Below are 27,772 nucleotides of genomic sequence, written 5' to 3'. Positions count from 1 at the left end.
GTCCGTTCGCCGCCCAGGGTCCACCGTGCAGTAGGTGTTAAAACCGCTGCTAGACAATAGCAGACGTGCTATATGGCGGTATAATGTGCACGGGTTCAACGTCACCCGATGTGGGCAGAACGGACTCTGTTAACTCACAGAGGCGCTGTAACATAAACATAAACACCGAGCCTGTTAGACTCACAGGTCTCAGCGAAATTACACTCACGGTATCAGGTCACAGGACAGGGTCCAAGACAGGGGACGATGTCTGTCTAGACCTACTGTGTGTGTGGTGTCACTACTGCGGATGCCGGTAAGTGCTGCTGAATGCAGCGCGGCGGCAGACACAACCGCTATGCGATAGTGCCGTGAGAGACGTGACACCACCGGGCACTAGTGTAGAGGTGCGGTGTGCACAGTAGCCTAAGGTTTGCCACTGACTGGCGCTGACTCTTTCTATGGTTCCCTATCCATATGCGTAATATCAGAGGGAGGAGAATCTTAATAAGTCAGTTACCAGAATCATACATCCATCACCATTCACACATCTAGCATGAAGAGTCTATACTAGCGCATGGCCGAGCGGCCATGCAGGCCTTTTATAGCCATGCGCTGCCGGGACCTTCCAGATTTCTGAGATGGACCAATCAGATCAAGAGAAGGACCTGAGCACGTGACTCCCAATCTCCAATGGGAGATCGTCTCATGAGCATGCCCAGTAGCGGGACGAGAGGACTTAGTTTCTGGAGTGGCTTGCTGTAGGACAGCCTGCACTGCTATTGCTGACCCAGAGGTGGCAGCAACAACCAGTCCTAAGGAGCTGGTCTGAGCAGAGCGTCTGGGACACCGAGATTGCTGTGCAGGCTCCTGAGCGGTCGGTAGAGAATGGGAGACCACTGGATGCAAGGCTCTGGATTCCCACTGTGCAGCTGCAGGAACCCAACGCCTAACACTTTCTTGCATGAAGGTTCTCAGCTGTTCTGCTATATAATCTGGGCCCTGGCTAGCACTCCTTGTCAGATCTAGCTTATGCTTCATGGTTGGAGATGGTGGTTTGTGGCTGTTGTTTGAGAAGGCATCTGAGACTGTTGCTAGTTTTTGGATGTGCGCTAGTCCCCTTCTTCTCTTAATGTGGTTTTTCCCCATCCTCCACTCCCTGGTGTATACCTCTGTTGTTTGTTTGAGTATATTTGTATGATTGCTATTTTCCTTTTCCCTGTTTGTATTACCTTTTTAGTCTGGTTGATGTAGTACGGTACACTACTACTCCCCTCTTCCCTGTGTGGGGGAGGGGTATAGACTGAGGGCGGCTTCAGGAGCTAAGGCAAGGTACATGGCCCCATTTTCTTCGCCATCAGACGTAATCCAGGGAACAGGGCACGCTAGGGTGCCCCTAGTGTTAGGGACAGGGAAGGAGCTGATCACAGGATTCCCAACAACAGAATCATTACATATTAGTTCCTAAATGGAGCAAAAGCAATTTGTGGCACTTCAATATTTCATAAATGTGACACATGAAACAACCCCTTTAAGTCAAAATGTAGCCAATGTCTCAATAGAGTTCATGTGTCTTTTGTGTCTCTTTCCTCTTTCTTTGCTTATCAGGCTTTTTTGAGTTTCTTTCCACAATTGTATCAAAAGGACACTCCCTGGAGAAGTTGAAATAGGCACCATTTGTGTTTTAAACCTAAACTGTATTAGCTACATATGCTAAAATATGTTGTAAGAGAATTCATAGTCTTTTTTTCTAGTATAGCCTGAAAAAGCATTGTACAATCAGGACTTGGCTTTTTACAGATGATCTAAGATGTCAACCTATTAGAGTGGTTCACCTCCTTACTATGAAAGGAACAGATACAGGCCAAAGTTGGCTAGAAAAGAAGGGCTTTACTTTTTCTTTCTAGAGAAAAAACTTTATGGGTACACATCTCATATAGTGCTGAAGAGTTCATGCTTGCAATTCACTCTAGGCAGTGCATTTTATTGAATTACCAGAACCCAATTTGAATAGTGTTTAGAATGTAACATTTTGAACACCACAGGGACATGTTGACTATGTTGGCTGTAGATTTCATGACCTTGCTGTGTCATGCTTTAGGGTCAACTCATAATTAATGTAACTTTTCAACAAAAGCATGCATACAAGAAGTAAGTCACTACTATTTAAATCCTATTCCTAAAATCTCCATAACAACCAACCAAACCCTACCACCCTTATGTTCAGTCCACTGCACTTCAGGACTGAATTAATCACATCACACTACAGTGCTATAGAAACTCACCCTTCATCTATACATTGACATCTAGTTCTCCAAAGATTGATGTTTCACACAACCCAGAAGTCTCTGTAGTAGTTTTCCCTGGTTAGAAGTCTAGTACCACTTAACATGCTTTTGGCATCCTCCTAATTTGATGTTTTTCACAGCCATCAGACTCTCCAGAATGGACCAGTCTAAGCTAACAACATTTTGAGAAAACATGTCAGCGGCAGCCTTCACAGAATTCTGCAAGCTATCCTATTTCAAGATTAGACTATGCTAGTACATGTCTCTAAAGTGAAGTCAAACACCAAGGTTAGCTCATCATCGACCCTCTGTGACACCCTCCTGGCTTTGCTCAGCAATATCAAGTTAATAACTTTTGCCCTAAAGAGTTTAAGGTGACCCAATGTGCAGCACCTTCTCAAGCCCTGTGTTGCACTCTCCATTCTTAAATCACTGCTTCTCCTGCAATGCTAAAGCTGTACCATCTTCTAGCCTCTGATGCTCTCCAATGAACAAGTCCAAGCTAACCTCAAGTTCATTGATTCTTCTCCAATGAAGAGAGATTTTAGACCTATCGCTGAAATAATGCAATTTTTAATTGAAAATGGGCAGGCATAATAAATGTTTTCAAGTCTTTGTAGGATATTCATCATCTTGTTAGTCATATTCCACAAAATAGGCCATTCCTACCCTACTATATTTAAAACCATTTACAATTATGTGATATACTATATGGACAAAAGTATTGGAAAACCAGGATATTACACCTACAGGAGCTATTATGAGCTTGCATTCTAAATCTATAGGCTTCAATTTGGAGTTGGTCCTTCCTTTGCAGCCATAATAGCTTCTACATTTCTGGGAAGGCATTTTATGAGATTTTGGAGTGTGTCTGTGTCTGTGGAACTTTATGCCAGTTCATTCAAAAGATCACTTATGAGGTCAGACACTAATGGACGAGAGGGTCTGGCTCACAATCTCTGTTCTAGTCCACACTGAAAGATGCTTAATGAGGTTGAGGTAACGGTTCTGTGCATTCCAGTCTAGTTCTTCCACATCAAACTAACTCAACCATGCCTTTATGGATCTTGCTTTGGGTACTTTAACACAGCTATGAGACTTCCCTGAACTGATCCAACAAACTTGGAAGCATACAAATATCAAAAATTACTTGGTATGTTTAAACATTAACATTTTTCCTTCAGTGAAACTAAGTGGCCAAGAGCAACCCCTAAAAAACAATCTCATAGCATTATCCCTCCTCCACCAAACTTTACAGGTGACACAATGCAGTCAGGCAGGTAACATTCTCATGACATTCACCAAACCATATTTGTTCACCATACTAACAGAGACTGATGCATGATTCGTCACTCCACAGAACAAATGCCATAAAACTCGACAGTTTTTGTGTTGATGGCAACTCAAGGGGAATTTTGGATTTCTGCAGTTACTGAGTCAAAAGAGTGTACATGATCTTAATGCACTTTGTGCCTCAGCACTTGGTGACCACCGCTCTGTAACTGTGCTTGGCTTGGATGGGCTTCGTGGCTGTGTTGCTGGGGTTCCTAAATGTTTCCACTTCAATAATATCGCTCACATTTTACTATGAAATATTTAGGAGGGAAGGAATTTGACAACATGACTTGACACAATGGTGGCATTCTATTTAAAGGACCTCGCTGGAATTTAGTGAGATCTTTATAGAACCCATTCTTTCATAAATGTTTGTGAATGCAGACTGCATGCCGAGGGGATGGATTTTGTACGACGGAAATAAAAACATTATTTTAGTAATTAAAGGAATAGTCTAATATTTTCATATAAGAGTGTACCACTCCTCTGCATTCCTTCACCCTGCTTTTTGGAGGTGCATCAGATGGGACAGTTGGCATCAGTATAATGGTTGCACCACTGTGCGTTCCCCTTTGGTGGAAGCAGAGGTACCTTTGCCTCTGAAGCATCAGGGGAACTCAAGGGCGATAAAGCTTTAGAGGAGTGCTTACAAACTATAACATAAAGCTTAAAAGCGTGTGGATCCTTACCCAAGAAACCAGCCACCTCTGATAGATTGCAGACGTGGCCAGTAACCAAAAAGCATCATGCTATAGAAACAGAGAGAATCATTAATCACTTCACTCCTGGACATTTTTCTGGGGTTTTTTTTCCTCCCCTTCTTCCAAGAGCCATGACATATTTACTTATCCATCAGTATAGCTGTATGAGGGCTTGTTTTTTGTAGAGTGAGTTGTACTTTTGAATGGATGGAAAAAAAATGTAAAAAGTCATAAAAAAACACAAACTCTTGTCATCATTTTCTGAGACCCATAACACTTTCATTTTTCGGCACATAGTGCATTGGGATGGCTTACTGAGCTGTCATTTTTACAGATACCATTTTGGGGTAGATATGATGTTTTGATTGCCTCTTATTGCGTTTTATAGCAATGTTGCGGTAGCCAAAAATCATAATTCTAGAATTTCATTTTTTTCTCATTGCGCCATTTACTGATTTGGTGGCGGTGACTGACACATGGACTTACACTTTTAAGGTTATGGACCCACTGAGACTCTCACAGTGATGTGGCAGTGGCCTTCATAGAGTCTAATCAGAATGTTAAACTAAGAACCTCATGCTCAGTTTTGTAAGTTTTTGCTTAGCTCCAGGATCAATATATAATGTGTTAGATCAATGTATAGGTTTTGGATGTGCAGTCCGTGTCTTTCGCTAGAAGCTAGAAGATAAGAAGTCTGACCCAACACTTTTCTCTATACATTGTAATGATGGCAAATGCATTGTAAGCATGTTTTAAAAACAGGCTACTAACTTCATATGTTTGCACCTTTATTGGCTACAAAAGCAGAAATGGCTGAAAAATATATTAAAACATTATTTAGATCAAAGTCAAATTGTCCCACATCTGATACATGTGAATAATAAGTACAGCAGAAAATGCTACACAGAGAAAAATAATTAATAAAATATCTCTGCCCTTTAGAGCATTATAGTATTTTTCTGCAAATTATGTCTACTTGTCCCACTGATGATATAACTCGAGTTTGTCTATCACATATTCGCTCTAGGTGAATACGAGGAATAAGACTGTAAAACGTTACCATATTAGCTGTGAAGGTCACTAAAACAACCTTTACAACATGACAGCTTTTATGACTAGTGATATAAAAAGCTACTAAAATTAACGGGTACCTAATACATTTCGATTTTTAACCCTTCGAGACATTGATCTTAGCACTTATCTCAGATTTCCATTGCAAAAAGACACCACGGTGATGAATAATTAATTTGCGGCTGGAATACAGGATAATATACAGCTTTGGTTAGACATTAACACTCCCACTAAAGAGCTGAACAACTATAAAGCGAATTCACGAGATTTGCTCACCGTCCCTGTCGCCAGATAAAATCGGGACATTAACACCCTTGCGCTAAAAACTGTTGCTTCCCGTGGTTTGTGTGTTTTCAGGCGGCAGGTATGAAATTTATTTTCTATATACTGTACATTTCTCTCATTACCAACAATCTCCATTAGGGCCTAGCAGAGCATGAAATAGTCTTTGCGAGATCTAGAAATGTTCAATGCTAAAAGGCTCGGAAAACATTATTTGGGTTTCCAGGTTTTGAAATTATAGATGAAATGAAGCAGTCGATCACGGCCCGGAGAACGCACTCTATAAAATGTTCCGGGGCTCAGCATTGCTCATCTGTGGCTGTTATTAAACGCAATGTGCTATGCCGCTTGCCTAATGCATTTTTAAGACCGACTTGTGCTCATCACACAGTAGAAAAGCGCCCAGCCATGCTAAAGAAGTGCGAGACAAAAACTCAAGTTTTCTTCAGCTAACCTATCAGAGCTGTTTATCTGCTTGTTGTGCAGAACTGTTACAGATCAGAGCTCGACTGAGTGTTTTTTTTCTTTGCAAAAGATATAGCTGACCTAATTTTTGCTAGCCCAGAACCTATTTCTGTATCATCAGCCATTTTTAAATAGTCCCTTAGGGAGACCTGGTTAATAGATTCAACAAAGGCAATGGTGAGTAAATTCACTGCTGACAATAGCATAAAGTACTGATACGGTGCATTCCAATCCCTGTGAATTGCAGCTGGGCTGTCAATCTAGACTTTTTCTGACGTGCCCATTATAAGTGACATAAGCAGGCTTGTTTATCTCGGCATTATCTGAATACAAAGCTTGATAACATAACATGGCAATCAAGCAGGAGAGTTAAAGAGGGCCTGTCAGCTCTCCTGACATGTCTATTTTAGTAAATACCGCATTTGAATTCTTCATAAAATATTTCTGGAGCATTCTTTCTCTTAACTCTTCATTGTGCCAGTTTTCTGGTATTCCTAATACAATTTTTTTAATATATAACTGATTGTTAATATTGAACTTGACAGTAGGGCTTGTTCATACTCTGTTTCACTATGCCCAATTTGTGCTGACAACCCCCTTTGACAAGGTGAATGGTATTACACAGTTGTCAAATAAGGTGCAATGCAAATATGCCTGGAGCTGCTCAAACTGCAGATGGAAACTGATTTAGGAAAGGATCTAATTTTTCAAGAAAGTCTCCGTGTATCCTTTGTGATGTATGCAGCAGTCTCAGTTTACACTATGTACTGTATGCAGAAGTCTTAGTATATCCTATGTGATATATGTATAGCAGTCTCATTTTATCTAAGGTTTAGTACTATGAACCAGTCTAAGCATATCCTTTGTGATGTATGTAGCAGTGTTAGTGCATTCTATATCATGCATAAGCAGCAGTTTCAGCATATCCTAAGTGATTAATTCACCAGGCTCAGTGTCTACTATGTGATGTATTCAGCAGAGTCTCAGTGTCTCCTTTGTGATATTATCAGCAGAGTCTCAGTGTATCCTATTTGACGTATATATCGCAGAGTCTCAGTGAATTATATGTGGTGTTTACAGCAGAGTCTGAGTGTATCCTATGTGATATTTTCAGCAGGCTCAGTGTATCCTATGTGTTGTAGACAGCAGTCTCAGGGTATCATATGTGATGTATTCAGCAGAGTCTCAGTGTATCCTATGTGTTGTATGGAGCAGTCTGAGTGTATCCTACTTGATGTATGCAGCAGTCTCAGTGTATCCTATCTGATTCATTCAGCAGTCTCAGTGTATACTATCTGATGTATGCAGCAGTCTCAATATATTCTATTTTAAGTATAGAGCAGTTTTAGTGTATCCTATGTGATGTATACAACAGTGTCAGGGTATCATATGTGATATATGCAGCAACATTTCAGTGTACCCTAAGTGATGTATGCAGCAATCTCAGTGTATCCTGTGTGATGTACACAACAGTCTTAGGCTATGTGCACACGTTGCGGATTCTGCTGCGTTTCCGCAGCGGTTTTGGCCCTGCGGAAACGCAGCAGTTCTGCTGACATGGTACAGTACAATGAAACCCTATAGGGTTTCAAAAACGCTGTGCTCACAGTGCGTTTTTTTCCATGCGGTTTTGCTGCGGTTTACAAACCGCAGCATGTCAATTGTTTATGCGGTTTCCGCAGCGGTTTCACACCTTTAACATAGTAGAAGTGTGAAACCGCAGGGCAAAACCGCAGACCAAACTGCAGGAAAACCGCAGGTCATTTTACCTGCAGTTTTACCTGCGGTTCCGTGCGGAAATACCCTCAGCGGAATCCTCAACGTGTGCACATAGCCTTAGGATATCATACAGTTGTGGCAAAAAGTATTGACACCCCTTCTCCAAACTGCCATTTTTAGATCTCTCCACAGGTGTTCTATGGGATTCAGCTCTGGACTCATTGCTGGCCACCTTAGAAGTCTCCAGTGCTTTCTCTCAAACCATTTTCTAGTGCTTTTTGAAGTGTGTTTTGGGTCATTGTCCTGCTGGAAGACCCATGACCTCTGAGGGAGACCCAGCTTTCTTACACTGGGCCTTACATTACGCTGCAAAATTTGTTGGTAGTCTTCAGACTTCATAATGCCATGCATATGGTCAAGCAGTCCAGTGCCAGAGGCAGCAAAGCAACCCCAAAGCATCAGGGAACCTCCGCCATGTTTGACTGTAGGGACCGTGTTCTTTTCTTTGAATGCCTCTTTTTTTCTCCTGTAAACTCTATGTTGATGCCTTTGCCCAAAAAGCTCTACTTTTGTCACATCTGACTAGAGAACATTCTTCCAAAACGTTTTAGGCTTTTTCAGGTAAGTTTTTGCAAACTCCAGCCTGGCTTTTTTACGTCTCGGGGTAAGAAGTGGGGTCTTCCAGGGTCTCCTACCATACAGTCCCTTTTCATTCAGACGCCGACGGATAGTACGGGTTGACACTGTTGTACCCTCGGACTGCAGGGCAGCTTGAATGTGTTGTCTGGAAGGTTCTTTATCCAACATCCGCACAATCTTGCGTTGAAATCTCTTGTCAATTTTTCTTTTCCGTCCACATCTAGGGAGGTTGGCCACAGTGCCATGGGCTTTAAACTTCTTGATGACACTGCGCATGGTAGACACAGGAACATTCTGGTCTTTGGAGATAGACTTGTAGCCTTGAGATTGCTCATGCTTCCTCACAATTTGGTTTCTCAAGTCCTCAGAGAGTTCTTTGGTCTTCTTTCTTTTCTCCATGCTCAATCTGGTACACACAAGGACACAGAGGACAGAGGTTGAGTCAACTTTAATCCATGTCAACTGGCTGCAAGTGTGATTTCTTATTGCCAACACCTATTAGGTGCCACAGATAAGTTACAGGTGCTGTTAATTACACAAATTAGAGAAGCATCACATGATTTTTCGAACAGTGCCAATACTTTTGTCCACTCTCTTTTTTATATTTGATGTGGAGTTATATCCAATTTGGCTTTAGGACAATTCTTTTTTTGTTTTTTTATTTAAGACAAATTAAATGAAGATAATAATACCAAAGAATTTGTGTTTGCAATCATTTTCAAGAAGAAACTGAGTATTATCTGACAGAATTTCTGGGGTGTCAATACTTTTGGCCACAACTGTATGTGATTTATGCAGCAACATCTCAGTGTATCCTATGGGTTATACAGCAGAGTCTGTGTACTCTTTATGATGTAAATGGCAGAAACTCAGTGTATCCTATGTATATACAGCAGAGTCTCAGTGAATGTTATGTGGTGTTTACAGGAGAGTGCCAGTGTATTCTGTGTGATATGATGTATTCAGCAGTCTCAGTGTGTCCTATGTGATGTACACCGTAGTCTGAGTGTATCTTATGTGATGTATACATCAGTCTCAGTGTCTCATATCTCTATATATAAAAATGAATGTATGTATGTGTGTATCACCAACCAATCATGAAGCATCTTTCATTTCACCAGAGCTGTTCAAAAGAAGCTGAGCTGTGATTGGTTGCTATGAACAAGTTTTCCTTGCAACCAATCACTAAGCATCTCTCATTTCACCAGAGCTGGTTAAAAGTAGTTGAGCTGTGATTGGTTGCTATGAGGAAGTTTTCCCACTTGACAACACCTCAGCGGACACTGACACGGTGGGAGAAATCTAGCATCCCCAGGAACATAAGCTCCCAGCCATTGTCTGCCCCCAGAAAGGAGCACAGAACACATGACAGAAATGAATCCTCCCTCCCGTGGATCAATGGTTTGCAAGTTAGGGCAAATACACTCAGCATTTTGGTACTGACCCCAGGACTTTCTTAAAGGGATCTCCGGTATGGAAGGCAGGGCAAATCCATCCAGTGCTTTGGTTCTGACCCCATGCCTCTCTTAAAGGGATCCTCGTTATGGAAGTCAGGGCAATTGCCTTCAAATGCTCTGGTACAGACCAAGGCTCTCTTAAAGGGATCTCCTGTACGGAAGTTAGGGCAAATCCCTCAGAACTCTGATTCTGATGCCCAGGGTTCTATTAAAGGGATCACTGGTGTGCAAGTCAGGGAAAATCCATTCAGTTCTCTGGTTCTGATCCCAGCCTTTCTTAAAGGGATCCCCGGTATGGAAGTGAGGGCAAATCCAATCTGCACTTTGGTACTGACCCCTGTCCTCTCTTAAAGAGATCCCCGGTATGGAAGTCAGGGCAATTGCCTTCAAATGCTCTGGTACTGACCCCAAGCTCTCTTGAAGGGATCTCCTATACGGAAGTTAGGGCAAATCCCTCTGCACCCTGATTCTGACCCCAGGGTTCTATTAAAGGGATCATTGGTATGCAAGTCAGGGCAAATCCACTCAGCGCTCTGGTTCTGATCCCAGATTTTCTTAAAGGGATCTCTGGTATGGAAGTTAGAGTAAATCCCTCAGCGCTCTGATTCTCACCCAAGGGTTCTATTAAAGGGATCATTGGTATGGAAGTCAGGGCAAATCCACTGCGCTCTGGTTCTGACACCAGGCCTCTCTTAAAGGGATCCCCAGTATGAAAGTTAGGACCGTTCCACTCAGAGCTCTGGTTCTGACCCCAGGCTGACAGGATGATGTGGGATATTAGGGGTAGTAATCTGGTGGCTCTGGCTGATGGGATGATGTGGGATATTAGGGGTAGTAGTCCGGGGGCCCTGGCTGATAGGATAATGCGGGATATTAGGGGTAGTATTCCGGTGGCTCTGGCTGATGGGATGATGTGCGATATTAGGGGTAGTAGACCGGTGGCTCTGGCTGACGGGATGATGTGGGATATTAGGGGTAGTAGTCCGGCGGCTGTGACGGGATGATGTGGGATATTAGTGGTAGTTGTCCGGTGGATCTGGCTGACAGAATGATGTTGGATATTAGGGGTAGTAGTCCGGTGGATGTGATGGGATGATGTGGGATATTAGTGGTAGTTGTCCAGTGGCTCTGGCTTTAACAGGATAATGTGGGATATTAGTAGTCCGGTGGCTCTAGCTGATGGGACGATGTGGGATATTAGGGGTAGTAGTCAGGTAGCTCTGGCTGCGCGGGACTATACACTCAGCTTTATATATATATATTGTAAGGTAGCGCTGTCATTCGGGTAGGGGATACTCGGTTCGCCGCCACAAAACCAGATCCGGCACGGGTTTTCCATAAAACAATTATAGTCCATGCGGTTTATTTTGCAGCATAAACCCACAGCATAACATAAAGTTTTCCATAAAACAATTTTAGTCAATGCGGTTTATTTTGCAGCATAAACCCACAGCATAACATAAAGTTCACTTACTCAGCATAGTGTCCATGACAGAGTTCAGCTCTGTCCTCCCTGTGGTCACACAGACTATACACTGTTCCATACGCAGACTCTTCAGCCTCATAGTTATCTCACCCGTCAGGGTTCTACCTCATGGCTGTTCCTCCATAATGCAGACGTCCATTCCGTCCTCTGGGGGACTCGCAGACACGTGCAGCCACTACACACAGGCACTTCAGGGAGGCAGACACATCTCCCAGCGAGACCTTCCAAACGGGCCAACCAGATCCCAGCATTCACCACATGTGACCTACCCTGGCCACCTTATATGGTCCATAGTCACGCCCACTGGGTCACATGGCTATGACCTCATCACAGGTCCTTGAACTCTTCAGAAACACTTTCCAACAGCATTCTTAAACCCCAGTTACCTAGAGACTTCTCCCGGACACATTGACACAACACGTCAGCAGTATCACTGCTGATCAACACACACATCAGTCTCCATCTCAAGGCCACCCACCTTCAGATACATAATGGTCATTCATGACTCTGCCATTCATCCTCTCTCCTCAGACATCCACACAGCGCACCCTAGCAGGCATAGTGGTCAATACACCACATAGTATAGATATAATCATTATAATTTATTATAACTAACCGTAGTTAGTTACTATGCCCGGGCAGCACCGGACTCTTCAGCTAGTATGATATATACAGCAGTCTCTGTGTATTCGAAGGTATTCATACAGCTGAGTCTGTAAACCCCATATAATGTAAATGCCAGTGACTCAGTGTATCCTATGTGATGTACTGTATATACAGGCATGTCAGTGTTTCTGATGTGATGTATACAGCAGCCTCAGTGTATCATGTGATATGTACAGCAGAGTCTCTGAGAATGCAATGTGATGTACAGTATATACAGAAAACTCAGTATATCCTATTAGATGCATAAGGTAGTCTCAGTGTATCCTATGTGATGTAAACAGCAATCTCAGTGTATCCTATGTGATGAATATACAGCAGAGTCTCAGTTTATCCTATGTGATATATAAACCGCAAACTCAGTATACACTATGTGATGTATGAGTCTTAGGCTACTTTCACACTTGCGTTTTTTTGTGGTGCATTTTTTGCGCACACAAACGCTTGAAAAAAACGCATACAAACGCTGCATTTTTTTCAAGCATTTTTATGCTCATGCAGGAAAAAAACGCAGCGTTTGTATGCGTTTTTAGTGCGTTTGCGCTTTTTTGCACATTGTCCTCACCAAAAATAAAATCTAGAACAATCTTGCAACACACACGACCAATGGGACATCAGTGGCGGTGTGGTATGTTAATATATAGACCTGTCTACAGTATTCTTCGCATTTGCTTGATTTTTCTCGTGTCAACATGGATCTGCGCTGGAAAAGTTTTCACTTCAACTTGGATTTGGACATCGCGATGGCTAGGGCATATGCAGTTGCTTGCCATGAACAAAGGAAGAGAGAGAGACAGCAAAGACGGCAGGGGCGGCGTATGTGGATTCATCCGATTGTTGAACTCTGGGAGAGCCGTGGGGCGTACCACACCCTCTACAATGAGCTACAGGCAAACCCGGAGAAATTTACAGATTATATCCGGATGTCCCAAGAAAGCTACAGGGATTTGCTTGCTTGTGTCCAAGAATCTATCCGGAGACAAGACACACAGCTCCGTCGTGCGATTCCTCCTGAGGAACAGCTCCTAGTGACATTACGGTACGTAATATTTAAAAACCAAGGGGTGGGGTCTGATGGGGTTTTTTTTACATGTACTATTCAAAACCTGGGCTAATTATTTTTCGTGAATGTACTAATTTTTTATTTTATAGTTTTAAAAAACCATATACAGAAATATTAATTTTACTTCTTTCTCTGTTTCTCAGATTCCTGGCGACTGGAGAGACCCTATCTTCACTACACTTCCAGTACCGTATTGGAATCTCTACCTTGTCTGGAATTGTTGCGGACACCTGCCGGGCTCTCTGGAACGTTATTTGTCCAGAATTTATGCCCCTGCCCACCGCTGAAAAGTGGATGGAAATTGCTGACAAATTCTGGACAGTCTGCAATTTCCCCAACTGTTTGGGAGATGTTGACGGTAATCACATACGGATCATCAAACCCAAAAGAACTGGATCTGAGTACTATAATTACAAAAAGTACTTTTCAATAGTACTCATGGCCATTGCGGATGCCGGATGTATTTTTGTAGCAGTGGACATTGGAGCATTTGGCCAAACTCAGACATGGGCCGGGGGTTGTATGGCAACCAATTTAATTTCCCTATGCCATGGCCTCTTCCCCACACCGAAGCTCCGCCACTGCCCTTTGCAATGGTTGGGGATGAGGCTTTTCAAATGTGCGCAAACCTACTGAAACCCTACTCCAGCCGTGACTTGGACCACACCAAAAAAATCTTTAATTACAGGCTGACCAGGGCCAGAAGAATTGTAGAGTGTGCTTTTGGGATTCTTGTCTACAGATGGCGAATTCTCGGCACAGCCATTAATCTTAAACTTGAAACAGTGGATGAGGTGGTGAAGGCGTGTGTGGTTCTACATAATTTTGTGATGGCTAAAGAGCACCCGACCTTTGAACTCGATGATGATGCTCCTAACCCATTGCCTGAATTCACTCAGCACCCTCTCAGGTCATCCGATGAAGTTGGCCAAATGAGGGACCAATTTGCAGCCTACTTTATCTCTGATGAAGGACGGGTACACTGGCAAGATGAAATGGTGTAAAAATGTTTTCGTGTGTGTATGTTAATAAAAAACCTGTTTTGATACCAGTACCAAGTGCACTATGTTTTTTACACTCCAGTAAAATAAAAAAGTTCACATGTATACCTGTGAATTCATGATGTTCTCACACCTGGGCAGGTAAATACACATATGAGAAACTGCAGCATCGCTAGTCTGCGTGAAATATATTGGTACGTAAGCAACGCTGCAGGTTACATATGATATGTATATTAACCAGGCCATGATTGATAAATAGTTATGGTTAGAGTTGAGCGACTTTGGTAGGATCGGGTTTCATGAAACCAAATTCGTTTCAAATGAAACTTGTCCGACTAGTGGAAAAAAAGTCGGAGTTTCATTCAAAACCCGACCCCAATGCAAGTCAATGGGGAATAAAAGTCTACATTGAGTGGATAATGTAATCCACTCAATGCCGACTTTTATTTCCCATTAACTAACATTGTGGTAGGGTTTCGAACAAAACTCTGCCTTCTTTTTTGCCCTAGTTTGACCAGTTTGTGTTTCATAAAAACCAGATCCTAGTCGGTCAACTCTAGTTATTATACTAGGCCTTGGTATTGAACATATGACATGTATTTTACCCATCAGTAGATTCAACACACACATAATAAGAGTATGTTGTTAATTACAAGGTATATCTATAATCCCCCTTGCCTAGTATCACAATAAGTGAAATGAGGATGGTAAAAACAGCCAATCCTCAAAACACTTTTTATAACACCTTGCAAAGTTTAAGGCGCATTGTGTGTACGGTGCAGTGTGTGTAGGCGGCACCAAAAACATTAATCAAACTTTGTTATGGTGAACCAGAAATTTAAATTTATTTTTAACCAAAAAAATTATAAAAAAAACTTTATTTTTTTCTGCATTTGGGGGCAGATGGTTGCAAGTTGGGGGTGTGCAGTGAAGATGAACAGCTTATAGTCGATCAAGGTGTTCTAGGGGAAGGGGCAACAAAACTTGTGGGGGAAGGGAGTCCAGTTATGGAATTGAACTAGACACACTAGGAGGAGAGGACAGAGGTTCAGCTACAGTGGTCCTAACTGTTTGTCTCCTTAAACTGGCCTGCCTGTACCTCCTTGGGCCCAATGCCTGCCTTGATTGTTGGCCCCGCCTGGAACTTGGGGCAAATAAGGAATGTAGGTCCCCCGTCTGCTGCTGTGGCTGCTGCTGCTGTGCCTGCTGCTGCTGTGCCTGCTGCTGCTGTGGCTGCTGCTGCTGTTGTGGCTGCTGCTGGTGCTCTGTTGTGGCAGTGGCAGTGCTCATCCTTGCAGGAGGACTGGTGGCGGCAGTGATGGTCCAGGCTTGCGGAGTGGTGGTGGCAGGGCTTGTACATGTTGCAGTGTTTGCGGCAGGGCTGTTCCACGTTTGAGGAGTGGTTACTGTGGCTGTGTTCCAAGCATGCATGGGGGTGGCGGTGGTGCTCCAGACAGGAGCAGCGCTTGCCATGGTGGTGTCGTTGAAGTGACCAGCAGCACTCAGACTTGAGGTGGTGTAATGGTGGGTGTCCTGGCTTTGAATAGAGGTGTCCATGCAGTGGTATGCAGCACAAGTCGGTAGTGAGCTGAAGCGAGTCAATGGTGGCACAGTTGGAAATGACACCACTGACTGCTGCCCGTACCAATTATGCTGCATATCCTGCAAGAAAGCATTGTTGCAGGCCTGCAACACATTCGCTCCGGACAAAGGAGTTCCTCCATGCCCTTTTCAATCTTACTAAAAAAATGGTGGGCTGGTCTGTTGAGGTCGGCCTCCAGACGGTCAAGGCGCTGTTCGACAGAATGGAAGCGGTGTTCCATGTGGTTAAAACCACGTTCCATGAGTGAAAAACCGCTTTCCACTCTATCTGACAGCGACTTGAGGCTGGCATTAAAGGCCTCGCTCAAGTGCATAAACTCGGGCAAAACATTCCTGTCCAAGGCCCTCTGCCACTGGCGGGTAGTGCCCGCATAACCAGTGGCAGAGACCTGGGACAGGGGAACACCTGATTGACTAGCTTCCTGGTCAGCAGCTGTTTGTGTTGCTGACGTGCAAGGTGCTTCTTGGCTGTCGGATGGCTGAGATTGGTCCGAGGTCGTCCGATGAAGGACTGCTCCAGGGCCAGGTTGCAGGGTGCTGCTCCAGGTGCTGTGGAAGAAAGGAAAATCATTACTATCATGCCTTTACAAGAAGCATCAGCTGTGGATTAGAAAAACAGAGATTAATAAAAATAAAAAACAAAAAATTATAATACTTACGATCTGGTGGCAAGGACCGGTCTTAGGAACTGCAATGCTTGATAGTACCGGTATCTTGTTCTTGTCCTTGATGCTGAACCACTGCGAACCTGGCCCTCAGCACGAACATCACTGTTGAAGCAGTCCTTGATCGAGCGCCAACGTGTTCGGACTTTGTCCACTGTTGGAAAAACAAACAACATTTAACAATTGCGTATGATGCACAACATATGCTATCACTAAACCTAACAGTGCCATCAAGGACAATAGTCACTACGGCACAATACAGCAATACAATACCCAAAGCAGTCACTGTTGAGCCAGATGACACTGTTGGGTTTCCTGCTATAATATATCTAGCATGAAACCCAACAGTGCCATCAAGGACAATAGTCACTGCGGCATAACAGAGCAGGGAAATACTTACTAAACGCCTTTTTGGAGGATGCAGTGGCGCTGTCCCAGCCATCCATCAACGCTGCGGCCACCTCATTCCATAGCCGCCGGGTCACCACATTGTCCTTGTACTGACGGTCACGGCTGTCCCACAACGGAGCACGCTCCTGGACCAGGCGGATAAGGTGCTCATTATCCAGGTAGACGTCTTCATCCCGTTGTGGAACCTAGACAAAACACATTCATTAGAATATTCGAATTTTGTGTGAATAAAAAGTTACAAAAAAGATCCAGAAAAGAGGAAATATAGAAGATAAAAAATAAAGAACATTACAAATCATTTGATACTTACATTCCGTATCACCACCGGGACTTGGCTTGGCGGCTCATGCTGTTTGCCCTCACTAATCGCGTCCGCTGAAGATGACGATGTCTGAAAAAAAACCAACAAACGTTAGAGATTTTGAGAAGCAGCAGATATACTTACCAAAATAATCACCTCACGATCTGCTTGCACCAGTTCCTACCAGGATGGTGAATATTCCGATTCTGAAGACATACTGCATGTAAAAATAATACAAAGCATTAGTACATATACAATTTAAAAGGACAGGCATACATTTTTAGATGTAATAATACTCTCATTCTTGCCGCTGAAGCTGGAATTGAAAATGGGTTCTTCTTTTGCAGTCTTTCTGCTCTCCAGGCTGTCTCTATAGTTATGGTACAGTGCTGGCAGACACCTCCTTTTATATAGACATGAAGTTTTTTTAGGTGTGGATTTTTATAACTAGTCTAACCAATGGACACCAAAAAAAACGCATGCGTATGCGCACCCATAGACCATAATGGTAATTTTTTGCGCAAAACGTGCGCATACGTGTGCATGTGCTTTTTAAGCGGTTGGGCGGACCAAAAAATGCAATATGTAGCGTCTGGAAATTAAGGACGCACACCATAAAAAAACGCAGCACACGAAAAACGCATACGTGCGCATGCCAATGCACACGTATGCGCACCCATGTTAAATATAGGGGAAAAAACGCATGCACAAGTATGCGCAAAAATGCAGCACAAAAAACGCAAATGTGAAACCAGCCTTAATGTGTCATATATGACGTACACCACAGTCTCACTGTCTCTTATGTGATAAACACAGCAGTCTCAGTGTATTGTATGTGATGTATATACTGCAGTCTGTGTATTTTATGTGATGTATAAACAGCAGATTTTCAGTGTATCCTATTATAATAAAGGCTGTAACTAAGGATACATACAAGATAAGTAATGCAATATAATTACAGCATTAAATGTTTATTTAGATTTATTTTAATACATTGTCTGTACACCAGAGTTCGAAGATGAACATGAAAAGTAAACGTTATCTCTGCCGGAACATTACTAAATTTATATATCTATTAAATATCTTTCATTCCAAACAGTTTTAGGAAAAGCTAGCAAAGAGTAAGCCGAAAGCAAGAATGCACTATTTATGCAGCCAAGTCCATTTTAGTTCACATCACAATTGTTTTTGGGGCTAATTCATAAACAACGTCATCTTCTTTTCTACAATGGGATCAACTTTCCTCTTCATCCTTCACATTTACCTTCTGCTTCCTCTTTTGTGAATGACTGACCTTTTTTTTCATGGAGCGCCAACTTGAAGAAAGAACCAGATATTGCCGCCAACAGTTGAATTGCCTTTATCAGCCTTTTTAACGTTATAATAAACCCATTTTTATCACCTACTTTTGTTTCTGGTGGTTTTTATCAAAAGGAATTACAAATCTCCTTGGCTGAACTCTAAACATTACCTCGAAAAGTGTATTTATTACATTCTCATCAGAATTCAAATGATGCCCCAGTTTCATTTATTTTGGGCTGCCAATATTTGAGATTAGACTTCAAAGCTCTCACTCTGTTTTGTTAAGCAGTAAAAGAAAATCACACCAACAGCTCTCTGGATTGACTTTGCTTCCTATCCGCTCATTCATTTTGTTTGCCAATCAAACCTAACTAGTCTATACCGGAGCAAGCGGTATTGTGTTTTGGTTTTGGTCACTTTCCAGTTCATAAATCCGGCAGAGAAAATGTTCTCCCGTTACAAAACTGATATCAAGGCTTTCCCACTGAGAAGCAACATCCATCCATCAAAGCTTGAGATGTTCAATTTCACATCGGGCTCCTATTTATTCTTCGGTTATAGCACCAGACAATTGTCTGGCACATTCCTTCTGAGAAACAGCATCGGGTATGTTTACCAAGCTGTCAGCTTCCTGGATTCTCTTTAAGAAAATTGATATATTAATCTGTAGTTATCATTCCGGCAAAATCATTATCATCTAGTAAAATACATAGTACAGTAGTTGGCAGCCTCTGAGAGCAATATAGCGGAATGAATGCGGATGCCATTGTCTAAATGCCATGAAAACTATGCATAAAATCAGTGTGGTTGTGAAATAGTTTCTGCCATGCTAGAAATTTGGATTTTGTTGGGTTATTGTTCACTAGAAGCTTTATATCCATCACATTTTTATAAAGTGTTTTCATCAATTATTGAGGGAGGCAGTACTTTATACCTACGATGTTAAGCAAGTGTTTATATATTCGCATTCAATTTCCTTTAACTGTTTCTCAGACACCTGGGAATGCTATTAATTACAAGCAAAACATAATTCTGGAAAATGTTACCTCGCATTTACTATATATATAGATGGTTTTCATTATAAATGGTGAATTTTCCCTTTTACAATCATGAGTCAACGTATTTAAGAAATGGAAAGGATGTGACTTTTTTAATTTTTACTTTTTTGTACTAGAGAAAACATGTACAATTCTCTAGATGTGGAAAGCTAAAAAAAATCAACTGGACTCAGACTGAGACAGAGCTGCTAGCATTCTACAAGACACTTCATGTCCTTTTTATCGCTACATGTCCGTCATCCCACTGCCATCGCCTAGGTCAAGGCAACTATTGCGCTCCTTTCCTAGTAATGATGCTTGCCGAGTGCCACCTTCTAGAGTAATAATGCCCCCTTTGTGCCACACCAAAAAAATAAAGCTTACTTACCTATCCAAGCGACCAACGGATAGGTCCAGTACAGGTGGCAAAATTCTCTTTTATCTTTTTGCTGGACTGCTGACATCCTTTAGGCTAGGGGTCCCCAACCTGTAGCTCATGAGCCACATGTGACTCGTGGTCCATTGAATTGTGGCTTGCGGCTGTCTGCAAGCTTGGTGCATTCGCTACAGATCTATCAAACAGGTATGAAGAGCTCATCTCAAAATGGTGAATTTTGTGAGTAGCTCTGCATAGAAGAACAGATCAGGATTAGTGATGGGCGAGCACTATAATGCTCGTTGCTCATGTCGACCATATTGAAATGCTCAGGTTCTCGACCCGAGCAACTAGCCCAATGTAGATCTATGGGAAACTTGAGCATTTTTGTCGCGCCCCCCCTGAGGGTCTATAAACTGCGGAAATCGATGGGAACAGTGCTTAAATGACAAGGGAACATCACGGGGAAGACCCCTGGAATCATTTCTGACTCCCAGGTCACTGTTGTGAACAATGTTGTCAGAGTCTTACGCCACCTTTACAGACTCACAATAAAACATACAAAAACGAAACCAAAATGGATTTTCCTGGGAAATATGTTAAGGAACTTCCTTTACAGAGTAATGACTTGTATAATATTTGGCAAAATAAGTAACCAAAAACAAAAATGCTCCTCCACACTTTGGGCTTTGTTCACACGTAGCGTTTTTGATGCATTTTTAATTTTAGCATTGCTTTCAACCAAGACAAACGCATTCACTGGGAAATGTCATTTTAACATTTTACAACCTTAGCTGGCTATGTGGTGTGTGACACATCATCAGACACATCCTATTTCATTTATGAAGGAGGGACTCTGAAAGTCACAAAGCCTATTTTTATAAGGCCATCAAGCGGCCTTTACTATTCTAAGAGATCCATCAGCTGGCTATACTTTCTTGTTCCAATTATTAAACAGAGGGTCCCCTGTACTGTTATTGCCTATGCAGTGAGTGGCAGGGCTGCCAAAAATTAGGACACACCCCAATACCCCTTTGAACAGACGTACAGGATGGCTACCTGAAAGCAATGTTCCCATTATTGGGAAGTTGGTAATCCCATACTATTTGCCAATACATTGCAAGGTACTCCCTCAGCATCTTCCAAAACTTTACACTCCTTGTGAGAGTACCCCGCACCTCAGGGCCAGTGCGATGGGAGGGTCTGAGAAAACTCTCCCAGAACTTTGCCAGTGTTCCCCTGCCTCTGGTGGATGGGAGTTGTGTCTCTTTCGCCTGTACTCCTTGGTTGTCCAACAAACTGTGACCTCTGCAGCCAGCATTTTTAGATGGGAATTTTTTTTAATAATTTCACAACAAGGGCCCTCTGGTACTGCCCCATTTTAGTAGATCTGTCTGCCTGTGCAATAAGAGATAGAAAGTTCTCCTTGTAGCATGGATCTAGAAGTGTCACCAACCAGTAATGAAAGGCAGTGTATCATAAACTCATCCATTCGTGCCAGACTGCTAACCGGCAAGACTTCGTGTCCTCACCAAGAGGACGACTGACCATGCTCTCCTCCTCCTCCATGTCCTCAAGCCATCCACGCTGAACAGAGGGTATGACAATTGTGCTTGTAGTACCGTCTATAGCTTATGAAACTAGCTCCTCCTCTTCCTCCTTGTCACCCAATCCATGTGTGTAATCACCCTGTATGGTTCCTTGCTTCATCTCATTGTGCTCCACCTGCAATGCATCCTCTTGGATTGTGAGCAGAGAGCATTTCAGAACACAGAGAAGCAGGATGGTGATACTAATTATGGCGTCATCACCGCTCACCATCTTGGTAAAGTCCTCAATGTTTTGGAAAATGGTACATATATCTGGCATCCATGTCCACTCCTGAGGTTTTATGTGTGAAGTCAAAACTGAATACTGATGGCATTGTTGATGCTGGTAGTTAACAACTGCACTCTTCTGCTAACAAATTCTTTCCAACAACCGTCGGTGCGCAGGAAGCTGCAAACGCTGCTGAAGCACGACAAGGGTGGCAGAAGATGTAGCTGACTTTCTAAAATGGGCACACGGCCTACTTTGACAAGCAGGTCTGGCAGCTCCGGAAAAGGTTTTGAGAAACCGTTGAACAACGAAGTTAAGCATATGGGCCAGGCATGGTATGTGTGTGTGCTCACCTCGCCTCAGAGCCAGCACCAGGTTCCGGCCATTGTCACACACGACCATGCCTGGCTGTAGGTTAAGCGGTGTCAGCCACAGATCTACCTGCTCTTTCAGAGCTGTCCACAGCTCTTCAGCATTGTGCTGATTGTCACCTAAGTATATTAGCTTCAGCACAGCTTGTTGCCGCTTGGTTTAGGCCATGCTGCAGTGCTTCCAGCTTGTGACTGATGTGGTCATTTCAGAGATGGAGGCTGAAGAGGAGGAGGAGGTACAAGAGCTGTAGATTGTGGGGGCAACCCTGATTGACAAAGGGCCCACAATCCTCAGCGTCAGGAGGACGTGTTCCATCCCAAGGTCCGACTGGGTCCCGGCTTCCACTATGTTAACCCAATGTGCTGTAAGCGAGATGTACCATCCCTGCCCACAATCACTTGTCCACATGTCCGATGGTTAGGAAGACTTTCCCAGTAACTGCATTGTTGAGTGCACGGCTAATGTTGTGCAACACGTTCTTGTGTAATGCGGGGACGGCACACCTGGAGAAATAGTGGTGGCTGGGGATCGAGTACCTTGGGACGGCCGCTGCCATCAGGTTGCGGAAAACTTCCATCTCCACGAGCCTAAAAGGCAACATTTCAAGCAAAAGCTGTCGCGAAATGTGTGAATTTAGTAGTGTGGACTGTGGGGCATTGACTGCGTATTTGCACTTGCGTTACAAGGACTGGGATATGGACAACCGAACACTGTGCTGGGACAAGGAAGTGGATGTGCTTGATGATGGTGCTAGTTGAGTGTGTGCAATGACAGGTGCAGGGCAAGAGGCATCTTCACGTGCATCGTGGACAGGGGATTGGCTTGCACACACAACAGCAGAAGAAGCAGTGGTGTCACCTGCAGACACTGTTCCCAGACCCTGCGGTTCGGCCAACAGTCGGTTGCTTTGCTGCCATGTGCCTAATCATGCTGGTAGTGGTGAGGCTGGTAGTTTTGCTACCCCTGCTGATGCTGGCCTGGCAGGTAGTGCAAATGGTCTTTTTGGAGTTATCGGCAGAGTCTTTAAAAACAACCAGACTCGGGAAAACCTAACAGTTGGACTGGCAACTTCCATCATGTTGGAGTTACGGGGAACGGTCACCCGCCTTCTGTCTGTGGCCACCACACTGCTTCTTCTTGCCTGTTGGGGTGCTACGCCTCCCTCCCCCTGTGTGCTGCTGTCCTCGCTATGCATGTCCTCCTGCCTGCTTGGGTCAGTTACTATATCATCCACCACCACGTCCTCCACTTCCGCACTCAGGTCCTCCTCTTGACTTTCTGGCAATTGTGTCTCATCATCGTCCATCTCTTGTGACACTTTCCAACCGTCTCCTTCATGTGACCATCGCTGTTCAAATATTTGGGCATCGCTACATGCGATCTCCTCTTGCCCCGCTTCAAGTGGACCGCACGAGAGGCCAGAATCTATTTATGGAAAAGTGATCAGCTTTTCGGAGTGTCCAAGTGTGGGAATAGTCTCCGAGCACTCGGCATGGTGGGAGGAAGGAGATCAGGGTGAGGAATATGTGGTCCAGACTCACGGCTTCTCAGACTTGACCGTGTGGAAGACAGGGTGATGGTGGTGGTGGCAAAGTGACTGGAAGCATTATCCGCTATCCAACCAACAAACTTTTGACACTGCTCTGAACCCAGGTTCAATAGTGGTGTGGTGCTGCAGTCCTCTAGTAATTGGGACAGGAAGGTCAGGCAAGAAGATGTGGGTGTTTGTTGTGGCACAATTTCAGCTTGCCTACTGTCTCAGCCTCTGCATGCACGGCTTCTCAGACTTGACCGTGTGGAAGACAGGGTGGTGGTGGTGGTGGCAAAGTGACTGGAAGCATTATCCGCTATCCAACCAACAAACTTTTGACACTGCTCTGATCCCAGGTTCAATAGTGGTGTGGTGCTGCAGTCCTCTATTAATTGGGACAGGAAAGTCGGGCAAGAAGATGTGGGTGTTTGTTGTGGCACAATTTCAGCTTGCCTACTGTCTCGGCCTCTGCATGCACCATCACCATCACATCTACTTCCCCGTCCCTTGCCACGCGCCTTGCCCATATTCTCCATATTCACTAAAAATGTCTGAATTTGGAGCGAACTTATATGTCATCCTTGTGCAGGAAAACCACCATTTAAAATATCTGGCCTGTAGGTAACAACAATTTTTATTTCAGCAAACTGGTGTCAATAACTAGGCTATGACCCAGCAAAAAAATTGCAATGGACCCCTGAAATGGCACAATTTTGAGCATACTGATATGTGATCCTTGTGACGGAGATACCTCACTTTAAAATATCTGGCCTGTAGTTTTTTTTATTTTTGCAGCAAACTGGTGTCAATAAGTAGGCTAAGACACAGAAAAAAGCAATGGAGGCCTGAAATGGCAAAATTTTGAGCGCACCGATATGCGATTTGTGTGGCGGGCAAAACCCAGTGTAAAATATCTGCCCTGTAGGTAACTTTTTTCCTCAAACTGGTGTCAATAACTTGCCTAAGGGCCCCATCACACATAGCGACGCACCAGCGTTCCCTACAACAATATGACCTTGTCAGGATCGCTGGTGTGAGGCTACATGATCGTTGGTGAGCTGCCAAACAGGCAGCTTCACCAGCAATCAGCACCAGCGACATGCGGGTAACAAGCGACGCACGTTGCTTAGTTACCCACTGTCTACCTTAGTTACCAGCACGCTGGTGCAGGGAGCTGGTAACCAAGGTACACATCAGGTTTCTAAGCGGCGCGCGGCACTTAGAAACCCGATGTGTACCTTGGTTACCAGCTCCCTGCACCAGTGCACTGGTAACTAAGGTACACATCGGGTTTCTAAGCGCTGCGCGCCGCTTAGAAACCCAATGTGTACCTTAGTTACCAGCGCCAGCTCGCTGATCACTGGTCTCCCGCCTGCCACACACAACGATGCGTGCTGGCCAGCGGGAGACCAGCGTTCAAAAAAGTGGTGTCCTGGCCATTCCAGGACGACCAGCGATACCCGGCAGGGGGGCCGGTCGCTGGTAAGTGTCACGCACAGCAATCTCGCTGGTGAGATCGCTGTTGCGTCACAAAACTTGTGACTCAGCAGCGATCTCGCTAGCGAGATCGTTGTGTGTGACAGGGGCTTAAGACACTGCAAGAAAATTTTACTTGAGGCCTGAAATAGCACAATTTTGACTGCACTGATATACGATCCGTGTGGCAGACAAATCCCAGTGTAAAATATCTGGCCTGTAGGTAGCAATTTTTTTTTCAGCAAACTGGTGTCTTATCTAAGACACTACAAAAAAATTTAACAGTAGGCCAGAAATGCCAGAATTATCAACGCACTAAGATGTGATCCGTGTGATGGCCAAACCCCTGTTTAAAATAGCTGGACTTTTATACTGTTATATAAAGTAGAAAGGATCTGGCTGTATTCTGCAGTGCCAACAAACAAATGGAGCAGAAAAACAGTGTGCTCTGGATTGCTTTTAAAGAAAATAATCAGGATTAAGATCCCAAAAAAATTATTCCTGGCCCCTGATACCTGGGACTATGTCTATAAATATCTGTAATAGGCAGCTGGAGACAGTACTGGAATGGACCCTCTTGCTATATGCAATGAAGTGTGCCACATACACTGCATTCCTGCCTAGCACTGATATCTATATACACAGATACACTGTCTGCCTGCCTAGCACTGATATCTATATATCCACATACACTGCCTGCCTGCCTAGCACCTATCTATATACACCTTGATTAGTCCTCAGAAGGACTGTTGGTTGAGACGGATTTGTGAATTAGAGATGGCATACCCACACAAACTACTAAAATTGCAAATCTCTCCATATCTTATCAGCAACTCTCCCTACACTGCCTGAGTCTTGAGAAGACTGTGAGGAGCAGGGGGTCAGCCGGTCTACTATGGACTTGACGACGCTGTGTGTCCAGCCAATCACTGTAATGCCACAACTAACATCGCTGCGGCATTACAGTGTGTGGCAGACAATCCCTGCATGTAGGGCAGGGACCCAAACTCCCGCCTAGCAACCCTGGAAGTACTCGGCGAGCTCCGAGCATCGCGAGCACTGCAATGCTCGAGCGAGTACCGAGCGGTGACGAGCGTGCTCACTCATCACTAATCTGGATGCAAATATACTGGTCTTAAGGGGTTTAGCTGGAGACAGATAATACTACCTATCAGAAGATGTGCTTGAAGCTGAATGCAACAGTGTGTTCGGAGTGCTTGATGGAAAAATACTGAATGGGGGTAATGTGGGAACCCGTGGATCTTGGTATACTGCTTTGGGGTGATTTCTGTGGGAAAGGCTTGGTTATCATTATACCCGTAATGGGTTCTTTGGTGGCCACTACTGTGAGAGGGGCGAGACCTGGATGTGGCACATGACCGTCTCTCAGAGCAGACTGTAACTCATGAACCTCTCTCAGGGCTGACTGTAACTCACGACCCTCTCTCAGAGCTGAATGTGACTTGCGACCCTTTCTCAGAGCTGAATGTGGCTTTCAAAGTCAGAAAGGTTGGGGACCACGGCTCTAGGTGTGGTGCCCCTGAGGCTCAGTTGCCACAGAGGTACTGCACCTCCCCCTGAGGTGTGGTACCCCACCATCCAGGTAAGGTGGAGACTCCTGCCCACACGCCAACACCTGCACCCCACACCACAAAGTAGTGTAGCAAAGCACCTTCGGCGGCTCCCTGCTTGGAGTGTAGCAAAGCACCCATTGGTGGCTCCCTGCTTGGAACACGAAACGTGCTGGGTGGTGGGTGGAGCTTAGTTTACATTAAAGAGAGCGGGAAGAGTTTAGGGTAGTCAGTCAGTTGTTCAGTTGGTCAGTCAGTAAGCAGTGAGAGAAGAAGATCCCCAGAGAGAGGGATAGATGGATGGAAGTGCTGCAGCAGATCCCAGTGACCTGGGTCTGTTGGCACGGGAAAGGAAGAGAGAGAGAGCGATATATACTGAAAGCCTGATTTTCCATAGAAAGAAAGATTAGTACGGAACGTGAGGAGTAAAAGAGAACAGAGGACGTGGGTTAGAAGAGAACCCTTCCTAAAAGTTCTAAGCGCAAGGCCGGGGCCCAGTCCCCGAGGTTGTATGGATACTAATGGTCCTGCAGCAGATACTGGAGGAATAGAAGTAGTGACCGCTTTATTCCCACACAAGACTTGGGGGAACAACAGCAACTGGATAGTGAGCCGGGACTTAGTAGCAATGAGTCCCCGAAGCAGGCTACAGCTGTCTGCCGTACCAGTAGAGTTCATAAGAACATCGGACAGGAGGAACTCCAGTGTAACTCAGTACTAGGAGTACTTCATTTAAAGGCGCTATAAGAGGAGACGTTCAGAAATGCATATGTTGGCGGAGTGTTGGAAAGTAGTATTCCATCTGGCCTGGAGGTTGACTGAGTCCCTAACCAGGAGGACACGGCACAGAGGCAGGCACCTGTTTGTACAACAGACTGTGAGTAAAGCTTTGGAACTACATGCCCTGGTGTCCTCCACTCATTCCTGCGCCACACACCTGGCACCGCTACATCCCTGTGCCTACACTGCACCATTCCTGCAACGCTTATCTACACTGCCCTGGGACTACAGCTTCACCTGTGGTGAGCTATAACAGCTTCCATCAGTCCCAGAGGATCTGCATGCAGCGTCGGCCTAACATCTCCCTTGCCGAACACCACAGGTGGCGTCACGAACCATTCAACTTTATTCCATCATTCAATTCCCCTTTTTACTTGGGCG

Source organism: Dendrobates tinctorius, unplaced genomic scaffold (assembly GCF_039654945.1).
Source record: "Dendrobates tinctorius isolate UK_male_01 unplaced genomic scaffold, ASM3965494v1 ptg000060l, whole genome shotgun sequence".
In the NCBI taxonomy this organism is placed as follows: Eukaryota; Metazoa; Chordata; class Amphibia; order Anura; family Dendrobatidae; genus Dendrobates; species Dendrobates tinctorius.
The sequence above is the reverse complement of the archived record's forward strand: the minus strand, read 5'-3'. Positions refer to the sequence as shown.